The 9,106-nt window shown below is 43.5% G+C and overlaps 1 protein-coding gene across 1 annotated transcript in view; it reads left to right on the forward strand.

Annotated features, from left to right (window-relative positions):
• LOC309702178 (uncharacterized protein) overlaps window positions 1–9,106 on the forward strand; it is a 240,971-nt gene that overhangs the window by 145,283 nt on the left and 86,582 nt on the right. The window lies entirely within an intron of this gene.

Consider the following 9,106-nt stretch of genomic DNA (forward strand, 5'->3'; position numbering starts at 1 on the left):
TGCTGACTCTTCACCGATGCTCAGATGATCTCAGATGATTTCACCAGAACTCATCAAAATTCGGGCTCCACAGAAACCCAGACGTCACTAAACAAGCGTAACAAGCAAAGTGAAAACTGGTCGTTCAGCTTTATTGACCAAAGATAAGCTCACATGTCACCTCATGACACAGACACTTATTTCCACAGCATGCACGAGGACTGACAATAAGTGTCTATAAAGCCACTTCTATCTGCCACACCTGTGCTTCTGTCATGGTTGCTCTCCTCTCACTCTGTCATTTATCCACAGTCTGCCTCCCTCTGCTCCGTCAGCTGACGTCCTCTCTACACCACCTGCTGTGTTTTATCCTGCAAAAACACATTTAAGAAGCGTTGCACCGAGTAACGGGAGGAACTGCTATAAAATCCATTTAAAGGAGGTGGTGCTGAGTGCTGTGACTGGGGTCCCACCACTGACATCACGGGTGGAGGACATGTTGGAAAACTGCTACAAAGTGCTGTGCAGCCAGCAGAGCTTACAGTCTGTCCTGTGTGTCATACAGGCTCTCACACTTAGTGTTTCTGTGACACATTGAAGAGAAGTTTGTGTTGTTCACAGTTGTGCTTGTACTGAGTGACAGCTGACATGACCTAACAGGAATAATGTGTCTGTGCTGAATGAGAAGTAACACACAATGAAGTCTTGATGCATCTCAATCATCCAGGAAAGTGAGTCTGTTGCTTCTGTTCATCTGGACGCAGCGTTTTGTGGGAGAAACGTGTCGTCATCATCAGGTGACGTCTTCAGTCTCAGCTGCAGGTTTCAGTCTTACAAACAGGACATTTGCATAAAGACTGAAAGCAGCTGCAGGAACGATGGGCTGGGAGCTCCGTTCCTTCATCTTAATTATGCAGATTCTCAGGACCATTGATCAACAACCACTGATCCATGTCCATGAGTCCCATTCACAGAGATGTGGGAATGGCTGCAGTCACAGCATGTAAGATGGAAATAAATGAGAAGTATTTAGCTGAAGTGGATTTGATTTATGTTACTTCTTTTTTAACTTGTAGTTCTACATTGGAAGATTATTGTGATATTGAAATATAAAAATACATTTATATTCTATTATTTTCTCAAAATAAGCGTCACACTCGTGGAAGCCGGTGTAGCCGCCGAAACGCCTGCATTTATGGAGACTTTCAGCCCCAGGTAGGCCAGTTATGGATCTTGGGATCCACATTATGTCAGCAGCTGTTCTCCACCGTGAACTGTGTTCAAACAAACACGCTCACGCCTCACAGACGACAACTTACAGTCCTGTAGAGATAAAGTGACTTCGTACAGCCCCGTCTTCAGTCTTGTGGAGATGATCTCGACGCTTTGGTGGATGTTACTAGCTCCTGTGCAGTATTTTGTAAAGACATGATTATACCCCGTAAGCGCGTTAAAATTTACGCTAACAATAAGCCATGGGTCACTAAAAGTGTCAAATCCTGTTTAAGGAAAAAGAGACAGGCCTTTAAAGAGGGGCTGTTACCGATTTTCAGACAGCTACCAAGGAAATGAAAATCGAGATCTTGAAAGCAAAACAGACAAAAACCTTCTTGAAAGCAAATTTGCTGCAAAAACTTTTGGGTCTGCCTGGACTTGTATGAAAACCATAGCAGGGTTTCAAAATCCCCAGAGCAGCAGTCAGGTCATTTTAGATGTTTTAATTCAGACAGAGATTTTCAAATGCTTTAAACATGTTTTCTGCTCGTTTTAGTTCTTCTGATTTCAGCGAGGATATTTGGGAACTGAAACAGAAACTGAGAGATACTCAGCACTTTATCATTGAACTCAGCGATGTTAAAAAGGCCTTTCATACAGTCAATGTGAACAAGAGCCAGCGTCCTGATAATATTAGTGGCTGCCTAATTAAATCTTGTGCTGATGAACTCAGGCCTATATTTCAGGTTATTTTTAACAAATCCTTGCAAACACAACATGTGCCCTCTCTTTGCAAAGAAGCAGTCGTGGTTCCTGTCCCTAAATCTAAACGACTTCAGGCCTGTTGCCTCACTTCAGTTGTCATGAAAGTCTTTGAAAAAATCATCAGAAATGTGATTATGAAGAGACTGAAGGTCAGCTGGATCCAATGCAGTTTGCATACAGGCCCAACAGAGGAGTGGAGGACGCACTTTTGACTTTACTAAATCTGATTCTTAAACATGTAGAGAGTAAAGGGACTTTTGCAAGACTTCTTTTCATTGATTTTTCTTCGGCTTTTAATACAACACAGCCCCATATTTTAATTAAAAGACTTTTAGAACAGTTTGAAATCAGGAAAAACCTGGTGGGCTGGATTTTAGATTTTCTAACTGACAGGTCACAAAGAGTGAGAATAAATGGGGTTCTGTCTGACCCAGTGTTCTCCTCCACAGGTTCTCCTCAAGGCTGCGTCCTATCGCCCTTATTATTCACTCTCTATACAAACATGTGTCAGGGCAGACATGAAAACAGGGTCATTATTAAATATGCAGATGACTCTGTTATTGTCAGCTTACTGAAAGAGGGTGAAATTAACCACGGCCCAGTCATTGATGACTTTGTTCAGTGGTGGGAGGAGTCTTATCTCCAGCTGAACTTATCTAAAACAAAAGACATGGTTGTTGATTTTAGGAAACAGCAAAATGGGCACGGAGTCACTTTAATTAAAGGTCAGAAAATAGAGCAAGTACAATCATATAAATATCTTGGGACCATAATCAATGAAAAACTGAACTTTGATCAAAATTGCAAATCAGTTTGTAAAAAGTGTCACCAGCACCTTTATTGTCTTAGGAAACTTGTTCATTTCCACATTGACCAAAAAATTTTAACTTTGTTTTCTCGTTCTTTTATTGAGTCTGTTTTATCCTTTTGTTTGGTGGCATGGTTCGGTCAGACCTCTGTCACAGAGAAAAACTCTCTGAATCAGATAGTGAGATGGTCCAGTCGTCTGATAGGTGAGCCACAGTCTTGTTTAGCCTCCCTGTACTCTGAGCAGGTACAGAGGATGGCTTTATCAATCCTTAAAAATGGTTCCCATCCTCTAAGGGGTGAATTTCAGCTTCTTCCCTCAGGAAGGAGGTTTCTATTTCCGAGATGCAGGACAAAGCGTTATAAAAATAGCTTTGTCCCCGTTGCTGTCACTGAATTAAATAAGAACTGTTTTTGATTCGAAATATTAAAGTATGTGTCACAGTGAGCTTTATATATTTACTAGGTATGTGTGTTTTTAAAGGGATGTCAAATGCTGTCATTTTTCTGTAAAGCAAATTTACCTTGCCTTTGGGTATAAATAAAGTTACCTTACCTGCAGACGCTGTGCGCAGAGGTTCAGGAGCAGAAGTCCCGTTGTAAACATATCACGGCAGACCCGACGATGTTTGCATGAACGCGCTTCTTTTAAAAGTCAGGTCGAGGCTCCAAAAGCCCAAAGGCGATATAACAGTTTGTGTTTGCTACATGGATCATTGTAGTTCAGCTTTCCTTTGTTATATTTCTTTAAGAGCTCAAAATGTGTTCATTACATAAATCAAATGTAATTTTCTCTGTAGCACTTCATGGATTTCATAAGCAACACACTGTAGTTGTTCACACAAAGCATAAAGGTAAAAACAATATACACAGTGTTATCTTCATTTTAGATGTCACAAAGTATTTGCGGCTCCCAGTGTTTTCCCGAACCCTGACCCTTTGCGTGGAAACCGGGTCCAAAAGGCTCTTTGGGTGTTAAAGGTTGCTGACCCCTGCACTAGGCCCAACTGACACATATATTTGATTCCAAATACAAAAAATAATGTGTAACCTGCTGGAAGAATGTAGGAGGTTGAGACAGGATCTCAACACTTGGTGTCTGCAACAAAAGACAACAATATGTGGGCCGATCGTGGCTCAAGAGTTGGCAGCTCGTCTTGTAATCGGAAGGTTGCCGGTTCGAGCCCCGGCTCGGACAGTCTCGGTCGTTGTGTCCTTGGGCAAAAAAGCACTTTGGGGTCCTTAGGGACGAGTAAAGCGCTCTACAAATACAGGCCATGTAATGGCAGAAACATTCTCTAGTGTAAATCCTGACTAGTTCATTAACTACAGATCAGTTTCAGTGAACATTATTCACAGAGGGATCTGAGTTCCTTATACCAGACTCTACAGAAACTGTAACACTGTACAGCTCTGCGACTCAACAATATGACAACAATGTAACACACACTAGAATCATCAAATAAAGCCCCACTATCCACTAGAACTAGAACTAACTAACTAGCACTGGACACTTGCATATTAGAGATTTCTACCACCATAGGAGGCGAGATATCATCCTTGAACCAGAGCATCCAGCCCTCAATTTCGGACATAAAAAGCGACGTGGCCAGGCATGATAACACTTTGACTGAACTGCAGGACTGTGCCTCGAACCACTCTGACACCATCGCCACTCTCCAGGCCACTGTGGAGCGTTTGTCTGCGGAGGTAAAGAAGTTAGATGAGAGATGTGGAGCTCTTGAGGCACTCCAGGAGGAATAATTTAAGAACTGCAGGAATACCAGAAGGCACAGAGGGACCCAAGATGACTGAGTTGGTTCACACCTGTTGGCGGAGGCGCTATCTCTCGAGGAGAAGCCACTCATCGATCGAGCACATAGAGCGAATCGCCAGCGTCCCAAACAAAGTCATCTTCCTCGGCCCATCATCTTGAGATTGCACTACTACCACATTGGTGAGGAAATTCTGCTGAAAGCTGCAGAGAACAAGAACCTGATGTATAAGGGTTTTTAAAATAAACATCCTCCAGATTTCCCTCCCTCTGTTGGAAACGCAGAGCCGTTAACTCTACAGAAACTTTTTTTTGGTGTTCTTTATTACATTTTTTACGGCGTCTTTGTCCGGAGAGCGCGTGGAGGTCCGACCTCCCATTGTTTCCCATTGTCTCCCATTGTCTCCCATTGCATAATTAATTACATAATTAATTATGTAACCATAATTAAATGGTTACATCATCTTTAAACGTCCACACTGATGAAGCAACGACAGGTTTGAACCCTCTGTGTTTAACATCACTGGGGCTGCGCTGTGACCATGATCATATCCTATCGTCCTGCACACCTCTGTTGCTTGTGAAGCTCGCACACAAGAATTCCACCCACATGTGCTGTACCAGTGTACCTGCACATGTGATGTGACAACAAAAGTGATTTGATAAACATCTATATCACAACAATTTGACATTTTCTGTGACTTTTCTGAATCTCGGGCAGATGAACTTCCCTGAAGTGTTTCCAGCTGGGCGTCGAGTGTTTGACCGACGCATGAAACGACACGTTTGTGAGTATTTGTGAGTATTTATCACACGGCGTGCTGCGGGGAAAAGCCTGAGAAATCCCAGAGAAGCTTCCTTCCTGCCAGTATACGAGCCCACCAACAGAGACAGGACCAGTTCATCCTCCATCACTTACTGTGTGCACACGTAGCAAATGTTAAAGTTCAAATGGTGGTTTTGTTTGCAGGGACTGTGAGTGGATGGAGATCCTGGTCCTCCTCAGCTGTGAGTTCTTCCTCTGTCATGAGAACCTCAGGGGGAGAACATGTGCTCACTCTCAGCTGCTTTAACAGGAAAGAAGCTCTTTTAGATCAAAGCTGAGAAACTGTTTGTAACAGCGAACTCTGTCACCTTTCTCTCCTCAGCCTGCTGCTGGACAGGCCCATGAAGCTCTGCTGTAAAGGCTTCCATGTCCCAGGCTTCACCTTTACCTGCTGACCAACGGGAGGCGTGGCCAAAACAGCGATGGGGAGTGGAGCAGCAGGTAGCAGAGGTGAGCCTCTTGTATGCAGCCTGTTATCTGTGGGACCAGGGAGGACGTGACACAGATGTTGCTGATTCAACATCTGTGTGACAGCTGGAGCAGCACAGTCTGCAGGAAACATCTGTGCATGTAGGAGACACCAAGGTTTACATGGTGGAAGCAGACGACTGACTCAAGCAGCCTCACATCACAGGCTGCTGGCTACAAGCACATGACCACAGTGACTGGTTTCACTGGTGTCTGTCCCAGTCTGTGGCAGAGACACAGGAAGTCACAGACAGCCTGCACACAGCGTTTCCTCTGGAGTGTGTTTCACACCCTGTTTGTGTTTCTCACTAACATGTTGTAGTTCTTCCTGCACACAGCAGCACTTTGATCATTTCTCCTGCTTTTCTTCCTTTTCTAGCCTTTATACACTGACAGTAACACAAAACTCCAAAGTCATCATTTGAGGAGCTTCTTAAGAGTTTCTGTGAGTTTAGTGAAGTCAGCCTCTCAACAATAAGTGTGTGTGTGTTGATTATCTAATGTTCAGAGAGGACTGCACTGATGTAGCATCCAGGTGAGCAGCTTATGAGCCAACAGGGGGAATTTAGCTGTATTATTGTTGTTTAAATGTAATAATTTATGATTTCATGTTCCAATATTTCACTTTTCCCAACGTTTTGTTATCATTTGGTCTGAAAACCATGACAAACAGCAGTGTTACAGTTGTTAGCATTAGCTGCTATAGAGCACTCAGTCACTGTATTGGTGTTAGCGACATGAACATATCTGAGCTAACTGTGTGTTCCAGATGTGCAGCAAACCCAACTGTCCCTGTGTTTTCCTGCTGTAGACATTATCCCCATGATGCTGACGTCCTCTGGTGGGACGAGCTCACACGTTTATGGATTCAGATGCTAACTGGATCAGACTGGTGTCAACCTTTGTGCTATAGAAGCAAATCAAAGAAGAACCAGTTGAACCTGAGCTGTCTGTAGTGGTGACACCAACACCATGTCACCTGCACATGCTGACCCAGGGTCAGTGTTGAACCTATAAGCTGTGTCCTCACAGTTCAATATGTCCTCACTGCACAGGTCAATGACATCAGAGCTGTAATGTTGTTCCCGTCTCACTAAAACTTCTGGCATAAGGTGACTTTTCTGGGTGATTCCTACTCCAGGGTCACCAGTTTGAATCCCTCTGTTACTGCTGGGAACGTGCTGCTAAAGTGCCCTTGAGCAAGGCCACGTCCAGCTTATGAAGCCAACCCTGGGCTCTGCTTGCTGGCAGTGACAGAGTAGATGAAACAGCTCAGTGGATGCTAACTCACAGCTAACAGCGCTCTGTCATGGATAAGTGAAATAAAGCTGACCGACCCACAGCTGCACACAAACACCTCCAACACCTACAGGTCAGCAGGTCCACTGCTGTCTCTGATGGGCCCAAACTTTGCTTGTTCAGCGTTTGCTGCTGCTGACTTTGAAAATCACACCAAACATGGAATCAAATATATCGACTCAGCTTAGACTACAGAGAAGCTCGGCACTGCTCACAAAACTCAACACAAAAGGCTTTTTAAAGACAACAATCACTTTGACAGACACACAAACACGACTGAGTACAGAGGAGCTGCTGGTTTGAAGCCACAGAAATGTTCAAATGTTTAAACACACTGCAGCGTTGCAGCCGTGATGCATTTGTGCTGCTAAGGCCACACACATCAGCTGCCTTACATTTTAGTACCAGTTCATCTCTGACCATGGCAGCACAGTCTTTCCAGTACAGTGATGTTGGTGGGGACAGTGGGGACTGATTGTTCATTGGCTGTAAGCCGGTCACATGGACGTTTAACTGGTGCTTTGATTGCTCTGTAGTCTGTTGTGCCTGTGAGCTGCTCCTAAAATGAGACAGATTATAATTGTCACCATTCTGTTAATGACTCTTATTATGTGCGCTCTCCTCCACTGTCACACTAAACACATTAAACCTTTATTTTGGTGTAAAGTCAGGATTTATTGGCTCTTCTTAAAAGCGTCATGAAGTGCAAAACTCAGCAAACATTATACAAAAGTAGATTTAGAAGCTGAACTGAAAACATTTAAAGTGACAGTCAGCACAAATCCAGCTGACATCTCCATCCAACCCAAGTCTTCATTTAAAGTCATTATAACTGTGACACACGTTTGTTACAGTATTAATCCTGCCTGATGCTGCAGGGCCAACATCATGAAACAGGCTCAGCATTTATTTCCATTATGAAACTTTATCATTAAAAACAAACCATTGTTCTGCAGTCGTCCCAGGACTGTCGGTCAAACGTTCTCTCCACATGTTTAAGGCTGAGCTCACTTTATCGTCTGCCTGAAGGAGGGAAGCAGATGTTACTAAACATCACAATAAAACATATGAAATGGGTGCACATGAGGAACGTCTGCACTGTTAAAGCCATGCAAACATCTTCACACATGAAGCAGCAACACCTCTCAGTTTAGCAGCAGCTGGTAAAAGCCACAGTGATCCTGGAGCCTCCCTGAAGGACTCGTTCATCAGTAACTGTCAGGAGGACGATTAAACCTGCTGCACACGTCCTGTAGTTACACACTCGGGAGGAAAGACGACGTCCTCGCTCTGCAACATGATCTGTGTTTCATCCAGGACGCTCAAACACAGATTGGTCTCCAAATATTAGACGCACTGGTTCTTCATGCGTTTCTACCTGAGCACTCAGAGTCATTTCTACAACAGGCCTCCTTCACCTGCTGGTGCCTCTGTTTCTGTGTTTGGCTGTTTCCATCAGTGCCTGATGTTTGTGATCTTTGATCTGTTCTGAAGTCTCTCTTTGTAACACAAATGTTGTTTGGCTTCTTTTGCAAACAAGGCAAAAGAACTTTAATGGATTCATTTGCTGATCTTACTTTTCTGATGCAAAGCCGTCCTTTCAACGCTTTAGAAAGAAAACCAAACAATGTTTTTAAAACTTTCCCAAAATGTAAAAGCTATTAAAACCATAAACTTCTGCTCCTTGATCATGTGATTCTTCTTCTAGACTGTCTGTAATTGTTATTGCTGATTGTCAATAAAGTTGTTTTTTATAAGTTATGTTGTAAAGGAAGCTTGTGGCGAGGGAGGAGGGGCGACTAAAAGCAGGTTCATATAGTGGGAAAGTCCTCAGGTCATGTGAGGATATTTACTGATGCGTCAACACTGTCAGATAAAAGAACGGCTGCTGCATTTGTTCTCCCACAAATAAGTTTGGTGATGAGTAAAAGAATTACAGATGATGTGGCAGTTTATACTGGGAGCTGGTAGTG

The sequence above is a fragment of the Aulonocara stuartgranti genome, assembly GCF_965226115.1.
Source record: "Aulonocara stuartgranti genome assembly, chromosome: 3".
Taxonomy (NCBI): Eukaryota; Metazoa; Chordata; class Actinopteri; order Cichliformes; family Cichlidae; genus Aulonocara; species Aulonocara stuartgranti.